Consider the following 12154-nt stretch of genomic DNA (forward strand, 5'->3'; position numbering starts at 1 on the left):
CACATTCTTTCCTGGTGGGATTGGGGTCAGGCAAGCCAGAGCAGGCCCGAAAGGCCTGTGTTAATGTGCAGATGCACATGAGAGAAAGCCATGATGCAGCTGTTGGCATCCCCAGAGTGGAGTGCTCTGGGAACCGATGCCACTCCGATCTGAATGGTGGCCCAGGAGGAACTCAGAGCAAGAGCGAGAGCAAGAGAGAGAGAGAGGGAGGGAGAAAATGAGGAATAGAGAGACAGGCGTCTGAAAATTCTGAGCAACCCAGCAGCACGGAGGAGCTCACGCTCCAGCTCTCGGCCCCCCACAGTTTTCTAAGACAGGCAACCCACCGTCATATTCCTGTCGACCCATAAGAGAAACATTCAAGAATTAGGTGTTGGTTTAGTCATTCATTCAAGAAATATTTACCGAGCTACTACTAGTGTGGACCACATTGCTCTGGACGTTGAAAATATAGGGGTGGGCAAGGCAGACCATGTCTCTGAACCTCGAGGGGTTTAGACTCTCATGGGGGAAACAACTAATAAAAAGGTAAACCATGAAAGGGAATAGACATGATATTCACACGTTATGATGACTCCTGTGAAGGATAAGACAGAATAATGAAATACTGAATATCCGAGGGGTGGGTGTGCCTTTACAGGTTGTGACATCAGGAAAGGCCTTGCATAATGGAGAGCCATGCATGTGAGGGAACAGAAGGTGCCAAGCCCCTGAGGCTTCTCCATTAGGTGGAAGTATCGTGCCTGGGGTCCACAATACCTTTACGGGCTCACAGGAATGTTTCAGTTTCTTTTAAGGTCAGAAGGAAAATTGACCTTTGAGGGTAAAGATTATATTCATCTTCATACCAAAGCAGCCATAAAATATAACATTTAATTCTTTTAATAGAAAAAGGAGCTCATAAAGGCAAAGATGCCCAGGGCCCATGAAGACATATCAAGACCCCCAAGGTACCAGGGCACTCAGGAGTCAGGAACCCCACCTGGAAGAGAGGATCCTTCACAGCATCTTCAGACAAATGGAGACCGAGAAGGAAAACGGATGCAAGAGGATGGAGTGTTAAGCATCATGAAGCACAGGTACCCTCAGCAATACGGTATGGATGGAACGTTAACTGGGAGGGTGGAATAGGGGCTTCAAGAGATGAGAGGGGCTGGGGACTGGATCATGTCAGTCTTAGGAGCCAGGCGGAGGAACCTGCAATTTATCCTGTGAAAGACCACAAACTTCTGAAGCTTGGAGTTTTAGACTGAAGGAACTTGATACAATTTAGACTGTAGAAAAATCTATCCTGCTGCAGCTCGGTGGAGGAGGACTCGGGAGGAGATCAGGGAGCCGGATGTGCTCCCATGATCCTGGTCACCAGCGACCCTGGCCCCTCCCGTGTGAGCACAGGCTGCTCCCTGCCACTGTGCGGTCCAGCGCAAACCCTGGACAAGAATGCAACTACACAAGCGACAAAGGCTTTTTCTTTGCCCAAAGCATGATGCGAATGGGTTAGGGGCATTGAGTAACAATGCTCCTGGGTCCATTTTTCAAGTGGAAATTCTGAAAAGAGATTGGGAATGTTGAGAGATCAAAAATAGCATCTGTTATGGACAGAAATGTGATACTTAAGGGAACTTGCTAGATATGCATTTAGAGAGGTTCCTTCTAGCTCTTGCAGGTATGTGGCCAAACTCTTAAACATGTTTTCTTTAAAAAAAAAAAAAAGTATAAGAACTGTTGCTATGGAAACCTAACATCATTTCAAATGGTGCTTAGGTTCTAAAATTCAGAGCCTCTTGAAAAGATGAACTCACTGGCCCCTCCACAATTTTTCTAAAGCCTCCAAATGGAGGCATTTGCCAGGTGTCAGGCTGCAGTCTTCTAGATTCTCAGCAGACACAGTTAATTGGTGGCTGATTTTAATGTCTTGTTACCCTTCCTTCTCTGCTCTCTCCAACTGCCTTGAGCTCTGCATGCCCCACAGGGCACAGGGTAATTTGGGTTAGTAGCCTCTGGAGGAAATGGTGAGTCTCTGGCTTGGAAATCACATGGGGCTGGGAGGGCTGCTGGGCAATGGCCTGATTTTTTCCTGAAACATTCTGGGAGCAGCTGAACCTTCCTGATGGGCCCAACTGAAGAAAACAGGTAGACTTAGAAGGGGGTCAGGGGAGCCCTCTCCACTGGCATATGAGTTCCATGAGAACAGGAACTGCAGTAATCTTAGTCACAGGTGAATGTGTGGGTTTAGCACAGTGTAAGCAGTCAGTAAGTGTGTTTGATATACGAATAAATCAATTACTGAATGGCCAGGAAGTCATCCCCTGGTGATTCCACCCGACCCCTCTCAGGTTCACCTACTTTCTGCAGCCCAGATATGTTTATCACCCCACAGACACTGAGTACCCAGCCTGCAAAGAGCATGCATAGGTCTTGGCACAAAGCATGAAAGAATGTCACGGTGTCTTTCAGGAATTATTTGATGAGTGAATGAATGAATACCTGAAAACAATCCTCCTGGGCCCAGAGCACTTGACGGCAAAACCATATCACACTGTCTTCTTGGGTTACTTCCTGCCTGTCACAGTATTCAAAGTCCCTCTCACGTTGAGAACAAACTATTCCTTGCCATGTAATGCACGGAGGAAATGCACAGATAAACAAGCAGTGTTCAAGTGCTTTGATCTTTAAAAGGAGGGAACCCTACACCAGCCTTTGAGATGCCGTGTTGACTCTGACAAGCAGAACAGAAAAGTCACACTATCTACATGGCTGGTTGCCGGAAATGAAGTGGGTAGATTTCAGCGGGACTGTCTGTTCCCATCCTGGACCACTGGGTCCAGAAGGGAAGTGTGCAGAGAGCGTGATCACCTGCCTGAGACTCCCCTACTTGATGAGACAGGGGAAGATCCTTTCCCAAAGATGAGCATCAAGTGGGTAGCAAGTGGCCCAAAGAGGGGCCCCTCCTGCCATCTCCATCCTGGGGGTACATTTGCTGCTTCTGGCATCTCAGGGAAACTGACAAAGAGAGGAACGTATTCTTGGTTTCAAGTACATCTTGGTTATCTTGCTAAGTAAGTGCTGGGGAGAGAGAAGAAGCTCACCTAAGTGTCTGGGTAACTGACGTCCAAGCTGTACCTCGATTAGGCATTACGTTCATACAGCTGTTGCATGGAACATGGGGGAAATGATTTAAAAAAATCAGTGACTCAAGATGAAGCGTCTATAAGAATTAATTTTACTATTTTTGCAGCTTTTCTGTAGGTTTGAAATGTTTTAAAACTTAAAGAAAGCTTAAAATCAGAGAACAAGCAACAAAAACAAGGGGGAAAACTTAATAAAGTTTTCTTTTTAAAATCAAGGTGTAGAACAGTGTACGCACGAGTGTTTACAGTTGGATACCACCTACGTATACAAACATGGAAGAAGCGAGTACATGGGTGTGTGGTTGTAGCGTCGTAACTGCCTGGAAACTCTCTGGAGGGTCACATAGAAAACTGAAAATAGTAGCAGCCTCCAGGGAAGGAAATTGAGAGACTAGAAGATAGGGATCGAAGGATGCTTAATTTTCTGTAGACCTTGTAACTGTCTTACCTATTGATATAAACAAACAAACAAACCACCTAGTCATGAATATTTTGCCTCAAGAACCTCTGCACTTTTCTCTTTGCTTGAAAAATCCTTCCTGATTGTCTTCTGGTAAATTCTGACTCATACGTCACATCTAAACCCAAAGGTCACCTCCTCACTGAAGCCTTTCCCGATTTTCTCTTATCAGAGTCAGTCCCTCTGTGCTCCTACGAACCCATGGAGCTAAGAAACTCTAAGCCATGGTTATTTTCTGCTGACCTGGCTCCACCACAAGAAGGGGTGCTCTTTAAAGATATGACTTTGGTACAATTGTCGTGTTGATACATGTGCATCTCGTTCATTGCTGTACCGGCACCTAGTCCAAGGCCTAAAGTAGATATGGTTCTCAGGAGATGATTGATGATTTTCCTGTCCCCATGGGTTGCCTCTCACTCAGTGCCTACATTCAGCAGCACACTGCGACATTAGCCAGCAGCACCTAGGTCTGTCTCCCTTATAACCCACGTGGAGATTTATGATATGACCGCCAAAAGAACTGTAACATAACCACCATCCAACTTGGTTAAGACCAGAAGGCAAGACACCAAAGAATTGGAAGAGACACACTGGAGGCACTACGGTACTATACTGGGGCGTAGAGGCCCCAGCTCTACACGTCGCTCATCGTTTGGCCCTCAGGAAGTTCATTCACCTCTCTGAACCTCCGTGTCCTCATCATAAAAGAATCAGGACAACGGCACATACCAAAGTGTTGGTGACGTCAAACAAGACAATGAACATAGAGCACGTAGCACAGTGTCTGCACATGGGCGTTGCATTAAACATCAGCTCTCACTGTCCTGATCAGGAGGGTCTGTGCACTTTGTTCACCATTCCTTAAATAAAGCAAGATTACAGAACCATGGCTTCGGTTGAAGTTTGTCCTTTAGTACCGATTCTGGCAAAGGTGGGATATGAACATTACCTGGCACATGAGAGCTTCCTGTATCCCTTAGTTGATTGCATTAGTGACAGTCACACTGTACACACTGAGGATCTGCAAAGGAGTCAGCAAGTGAACTGAGTGTCTGTTTATGATTCTCAGGGCACCAGCTACAGACAGATACTTGGCCTCTTTCTCCACAGTGGCCTGTATCCCAAAATAGGAAATGTGCCTTCACAGACAGACCCAGCAGGCAGAGGGGTTAGGAGGCAGGCTGCTGACATTTCACACTGTCAGGGACAACGCAGAGCCTGGTGGCTGCTCCAGCACAGGTGAGCTGCCCCCCAGGGGGCTTTTTGGGATTGATTTTTATGCAAATGTTTATGCAAATGAAAGGTAATTGGGTGGCCTGTGATGATTAGCCCCTGCTGATTATCAGTCAGGAGGGTCTCAACGTGTGTATACTTTTCATGAGTATAACAACAAATACTTTCGCTTCAAGACGTTCGAATCTGTGCCCCAATGCCCTACTAAAAGCTCAGTGAGGTAGCGGGGCCAGGAAGCTCTGTCCTGTAGCTACTCAGGTCATTCCTCTCCTGCTCTGAGGAGGTGTCTAAGTAAGAAAAATGTACCAGGAACGGAGGTTCAAGTGGATTTCCCTAGAAGTCAGCCAGAGAGTTGATCCCTAAGTCCAAACCACTTCACAACCATTTGTGAAAAGTCTTTCTCTCTACCTCCCATCTCCCTCTCTTCCCTTCCCACTAGGATTCTGAGTGCTTTATACAGAGCTCCTTGACTGTAAGCTCCCTGAAGAAAGGGAAAGCCTTTCATCCCTGCCTGTATCCTGGCACATCACAGGCACTGGTTCAAGGAACACTGCCATCCTGAATGGATTGGGGATCAAGAATATGAGTCTTGGGGCTTCCCTGGTGGCGCAGTGGTTGGGAGTCTGCCTGCCGATGCAGGGGACGTGGGTTCGTGCCCCGGTCCGGGAAGATCCCACATGCCGCGGAGCGGCTGGGCCCGTGAGCCATGGTCGCTGAGCCTGCGCGTCCGGAGCCTGTGCTCCGCAACGGGAGAGGCCACAACGGTGAGAGGCCCGTGTACCGCAAAAAAAAAAAAAAAAAAAAAGAATATGAGTCTTGAGCCAAAGTTGTAGGTAAGTTTCATTTTGCCCTTCCAAAACCTTATAGTATGATCCAAGTCCTTTCCTGCCTCTAGGCAAAAAAAAAAAAAAAAAAAAAAAAAAAAATCCTATGTCTAAAACAAGAAGATTATCCTGAAAGATCAAAGGACTGTTCCATCTGTACCATCCTGTGTTTTTTTAAGGGTGCTACAAACATTAGAATAGTTTACCTTCCTCTCCTTGGAATAAGAGCTATGCAGAACTCTTCGAAACAGGCTGTTCTTAATTTCTAAGTGGAAAAAAAAAAAACACCTAAATGATTTCCTAGAAGACAAATTAAATTGAAGTACTTTCCATTTAACTTCTGACTCTGTTTCATTGATACCTCATTCTAATTGTCCCTATTACCAAGAAAAAAAGGAAATGTCAGCCGCAAGTCCTACTGAAGAATTCAAAGGTCGGAGGAAATGAAGAGACCCATCTGGCTTGGCAGAAATGAGATGATCATCATTCACAGGCATTTCCAGAGGAGGGATGCGTTCCCTCTGCTGAGCCAGGCTTCAGAGCAAATGAGTGCAAAATGTGCTAACATGAGAGGAGTCGGCCACATAATTTCCAAGTCATACTGGTGCATTTGCAGGAAAGCATGGCTCTGCCTTCACTAAGAGTGTTTTCATTCATTGGTTTATTCCCATGACAAACGTTGGCCAGAACATGGGAGAAAGAGTAGGGGGGCTCCCCAAATTGAAATTTTGTCCCAGAACAAACCCACATTAAAATATGAGTGTAAAACACCTGGAAAATCACCAAAGATTTACACGCCCCAGTCACAGGGGCTGACCATCTAAGTAAAAATAGCTTGTGTGGGCTGCAGGAAAAGTCTTAGCCTTACGTGGAGGAAATGTTTTTTGTCCATAATGGACCAGATTAATTCTGGGGAAGACAAAAGAAAGGAAGACAAAAGACAAAAGCAAAGATAAAAGCTCTAGCTAAAGTCAGACCTCCAAGGATAAAAACGTCCAAGGGTAAAAGTATGGCAATATGGCCATAGGCAAGTTACTTTTCTAAAACTCGGTTTTCTCATTTGTAATATCTTGGCTATTAATAGAATCTATCACAGTAGGTTTTTGCAAGGATTAAGGGAGGTGATACCTTTCAAGACCTTATGTGCCTGACATATCGTAAGCACTCAATACCTGTTAGCTGTCAACATTGTGACTTTTCTCTCTGTGGTAACATCAGGTCCCCTTCTTCATCTTCTATTTAAACTATACTTAAAGTCTCTATTCATACATTTAGTAAATATTTATTGAGAACCTACTTTGAACCAGATACAGTGCTTGCAACTGGGAGCCTGGTGGTTCCAAAATAAGGCCAATCCTCAAAACCTTCAGGTCTAGCTGGGAAGACTGACAACTAAACAGGCAATTACAACCCGATGTGGGAATCACAGTAAATGGTGTAATCTCGATGACTAAAGCCTAGGAGAAACCCAAAGCCCAGTCTTCAGGGATCAGAAAGAACTCCTTAGAGGTAGTGAGGTCCAAGTGAAGGTATAAAATGAGTAAAACTTAGCTTGTGAAGACAGGGAGATTACTGGGCTTTGGGGAAATAAAGGTTGTGCCTTATAGTAGATCCTAGGGTGGACGTGTACAGTGAGGGTGGGTGTGCAGAGAGCAGCTGAGAGTGACTCTGGACAACAGAACAGTGGCCCCATCAACGAAGGGTCCTAGAAGCCTGAGAAGGAGTTCAGATCTGTAACCTCGAAAGCGATTAAGTAGCAAAGTAACATAATCTCTGGATTTAGGGACACTGTTCAGGATGTGTATGAAAGATGGATCACGCTGGAGCTGACAGGGGGAGAAGTAACACTGGAGGCAAAAAGATCTGTTAGGTGGCAGCTGTGGCAAAATGTTGGAGAAGGGGATCTGGCTTGCATTTGGATGGTGGCAGTGGGGATAGAGAAAAATAAAAATGTTTCAGAGATAGTCAGAGAGTAAATCAACAGGAATCAATTGCTATTGGGGTAGGGGTTGGGAGGCATGTGGGATCCCTCCCACGTTTTTGGTGTGGGTGAATTTTGGTGCTGTGGCTGAAATGTGGCACACAGGACAAGGTAAAGCTTCAGAGGAGAAAATCATGACTTGCATTTGGCCCCTGCATTTAAGGCACTTGATGGACACACACGTGGAGATGAGCCACCGACACGTGGAAGGATGGGTCTAGGACACTAAAGTGTGGAAAGTCATGCTGGTAGAATTAATTCTTAAATTTTTATCTGAATATTTGGACATCCTATAAAATATAGCTCCAGTTACCACTGAGCAGATAAAGGAGGTAAATACATTCATAGAATCCTAAGACTTAAGGACTGTTAGAGACTCTGGATCCAACCACCGTTGTGTCCCAGAGAAGAGCTCCTTAACCTAGGGGCACACAGACAATGAACGGCAGAGTCAGGTCTTGGAGTTGAAGTCATCCTCCTGGCTTATGATCTAGTGCTCTGTCTTTTGAGATCTAAAAGGCTCAGCCTCCTAGCGATCTCTTTTCCTCGTGGGATGTAAGCCACCTTGTACATATTTAGAGAATTGTTTTCAAAAGAAGAAAATGGGATAAAAAACAACATGTCGGTTGCCTTAGTCAGTCTATCCAGCTGAGCTCTTGCTAAGGAATTATAACCCCCTTTAGTTCCTTCTTTCTCCTCTGAACCTTCTATAGTCAAAAAAAAAAAAAAAAAAACCCAAAACTACCATCATCCTTGTATGGGAACATAATAGATGCTCCATAAAGCTAACCCAATAACCACAGTGAATAATCACATTCCTTAAAGCCCAGGCCTACTTCCCTGCCAAATTCTACTCTGGATTTGTGAAGGTTCAAACCACCGCAGGTTTATGCGATGGGCCTGGAAGCCATCGTTTCCATCTCCACAAATACAGTTACATTTGAAACACTCAGTAACGCCGGTCCATCTTACCTTCTTCACCCATTGGATACTTGCTGCCAATTTCTATAACGCAAAACTCCACCCATCTGATTGGTCATTCAACAAATGGCAACAGGAATGATCGTCAGGAGGCCACTGAGCCGAATATACAGTGATTTCTGCAAAAAGTGAAAGGATCGTCAGTAACCTAGAGGTGACATGAATCAATAAAGTGATACACTAGTAGACACTGGGGGTACACAGTTGCATAGGACACACTTTTCTCAGACAATAACGGTCCAGGTGTAGAAAGATGTAAACAAATTATCACAATTGTGTGCAAACTGGGAAAAACTTGTCATGGATTTAGAGGTACCCACAGGATGGTTTGATGAACCATTTGTGCATCTGGAACTTTGATAACAAAGATAAAAGCAGTCATACATCCAACTTCTTATAATACGCTACATACTTTACACGCATCTGCTCTAGCACTAACGACAAACCTGTAGGGGAGACAGGAAGTCTTAGAGCCGGTTGCTGATAGAATCCACATTTTACTGGCGTCCAAAGCAAGTTCCTTCCCTCTTAAAGGGAGAAGCACTGTTCTGGTGCTGTCGAATCCTCATGGAATGACAGACTCAAGGGCAGAGAGTGACAGTGGTGGCAGTTGTGATAGGAGATGTCATCCCCATGCTGGCAAAGCAGAGCACTGGGCTGACAGAGCTGCAATTCTTTGTCAAGATGACATTCCTCTCCGCCCCCTCCTGCTCTGCACCACATTCTGGAGTTTCTGTGTGGGGCTGTGTTCTGCCTCGATTCGGGTCTGATTCATCTTCACGTCTCCTGAAGTGTCTAACACGTTTCCTAGCCCAGAGCAGCTGTTCAATGTATATTTGCTGAATGAATGAAGAGAGGAATATGGAGTGTCTGAACAGCTGTCGTCTTCCAAAACCGAGGCACTGAACCAAGGAAGGTGCGGCTGGCATAGCGTCCCTAACACAGCAGCATAAAGGAGTTCTTGAATGTCCTTCCTCTCCAGAACTTCTACCTTCTAGGATCAACTTGGGCTGCACTAAGGGCTTAAACAGCTTCCTACTTTGACTTTATTATCTTTCATTTTTCCTAAATCCACTTTTCCTTGCCTCATCTTGGTTCCACCTAACAGCTCCTCACACACAATGCCTTCTCCAAAACAAACAAGGACAACAACAACATGTGAAAAACCCTCTGGTGAAGGGCTGAGGATGAACTGATCTACTGAAATCTGTTCATGGCTCCTTGATTTGGTGACTGTATCAAGAACAGGAAAACTGTCCTAATGTGTGCTATTTCCAGGATGTCAAAGATAGAGTAGCAGATGCACATGGAGTCATAAAAGATGCACATGGAGTCACAGGGGGCAGTTCATTCAGCACATAACTGATAAGGAAGGACCCAACTTGCAACCACATTGTAGCCAGTTTCCAGCAGCCCTCCCCCAATGAATCACACGCCCAGACATTCATGCCCTTATGTGGTCCCCTTCCATGTGACTCCGAGTTGCCCCTGGGTAACCAATTAAACACTGCAAAAGTGATACTATATGATTTCAAAAGCTGAGTCATAAAAACCTGGTAACCTGTCTTGTGTTCTTGGAAAGCTTCCTCTGGGAAAAGTCAGCTGCCACGTCTGAAGTCTGAATGCTCTAGACCTCCATGCTGTGAGGAAGCTCCAGCTAGCCATGTGGAGAAGCTGCATAGATAGCGAGAGAGATGCCCAGCCATGTCTAGCTGTTCCAGGCATCCAAGCTGAAGAGCCAGATGGTAAGCCAAGGTGCCATCTTGGACATCCAACCCACTCAAACCTTCATGTGACTCCAGCCATCTGACTACACAGCATGAGAGCCCAAGCAACAACTGCCCAGATGATTCACTCAACTCAACTGTAAGAGGTAATGATTAATAGTTGTTATGAGACACTAAATTTGGGGGTGGTATGTTACCCAGAAATGGATGAATAGGAGACCATAAACAGGGATGGAACGGGCATTTGTTGCAGTCCTTACCAATTTATTCTCTTTAAATGCATATATCCACTCTGGGTATCATGAACTCATCAGGGTATCTCACCCCACCACTCAAAAAGGTCAAACTCTTGCCCGAGGTGTACAGCCCATAACACCCAAGGTGGGATCAGAATCCAGCAGTGCAGACTTCATAGCCTGTGTTTCTTCTCTGGTCTCCAATCAGTTCATGATACAGCCATTGTGCTCTTAAAAGTTTACTTCTCTAATCTATAAAAAGGAATTGAACTCCCACTTGGCCTTGCATTCTTTACCTCCCTGCAAAATGTCTCCTTTAAAACTCCTTTCACCAAAAGCTTGCACTGACAATTAAGAGCCTTGGAAGGAAAGCAAAAATAAATGGGTGAATTGTCTATGATTCTGACCACTGCAAACATTTGAGAAAGAGGGCTCTGGGTTCTGTGGACAATGTCTGTAGTATACAATTATACCATCTTTCTTAGAAAAAAAATGAACAGAAGAAATCTAAGTTGTTTTTGTGCTTTTAACAGAATTGATGGGAAAAAAGAGTTCATTAGGTTTGAGAGGGCTGGGCAGGTATAGTGCAGATGTTCTCTTTCTGCATTGGTGTTCTTGGTTGGAATGTTCATTTTCCCTCTCCCCCCAGACCTTCCCCACATCTAATGACTCCCCCGAGGCCTGGAATCGTGTGGTCCCTTTTGAGACAGAAAAATACAATGCAGCCCTGCTGCACGCACTCCTACCTACTCTCAGGGCATCTTCCCTTCATTTCCCAAGGCTTGCATGCCATCACGGGCCCTCTTCAAGTACGGGAACCACTGCTCTCTACCAGCCCCTTCCATTGCTGTGCTCGGCTACCCATAGTACTGAACCTCTTAGAGGCGAAGACACTCCATGCCATATATTAGTTCAGAGACTGAGAAATCAGGAAGAGGAACACCATGAAGCCAAGGGTGTAAAGAGGGATGGAGAAAATACTTGGCAAGCATATCAAAATCAAGGAGGAAACTCAGGGACAGATGGGGATGTGACTGTGGCAAATTTCTTTTGCTGAGCTCTGACTGTATTGAAGACTCAGTACATGCAGAGCCATATCCTTCCCTTTGACCCACGAGTCATGCTGCCATCCCTCTCTTAGGATTTCTGCTCCAAATCAAATACCCCGGCTTATAGCTCTCCATGTGTGGGTCTTCTTCCGGAATGTGGGCTCAGCCCGGGCAGGTGTGTGCCAGGGTCATTGTCAACAGCACTCCAGCAACAAAAGCACCAACATATAGTGCTGTGGGGGAGGATAAGGGCTGAAAGTATATGTGAATTAGATTAAAATAGTCCCCGCCCCACTTACTCCATCAGTGCATGCTTCAGGATCCTCAGGCCACTAACTGTGCATATATAGGTATGACACAGGGGTGATGGGTATAAAAGGGAAAGAATTGCCATTGAGTGGAGCAGGGTAGCCCAAGGAGAGAGTGACAGCTCCATTTTACAGGTGAAAAAACTGAGGCTAAGTGGTAAATATCCAAATTCATAGAGCAAGGAAGCAGCAGAGACCAAATCACTAAAAAATCTACTTCTTTC

General features: G+C 45.3%; 1 protein-coding gene across 1 annotated transcript in view; it reads right to left on the reverse strand.

Moving 5' to 3' along the window:
• Positions 1–12154, reverse strand: part of CDH11 (cadherin 11) — a 144746-nt gene that overhangs the window by 75561 nt on the left and 57031 nt on the right. The window contains exon 2 of the mRNA XM_060131015.1: positions 8602–8729. The gene's annotated coding sequence lies outside the window, so the exon portion shown is untranslated. The remainder of the gene's footprint in view (positions 1–8601; positions 8730–12154) is intronic.

Source organism: Lagenorhynchus albirostris, chromosome 19 (genome assembly GCF_949774975.1).
Source record: "Lagenorhynchus albirostris chromosome 19, mLagAlb1.1, whole genome shotgun sequence".
NCBI classification, from domain to species: Eukaryota; Metazoa; Chordata; class Mammalia; order Artiodactyla; family Delphinidae; genus Lagenorhynchus; species Lagenorhynchus albirostris.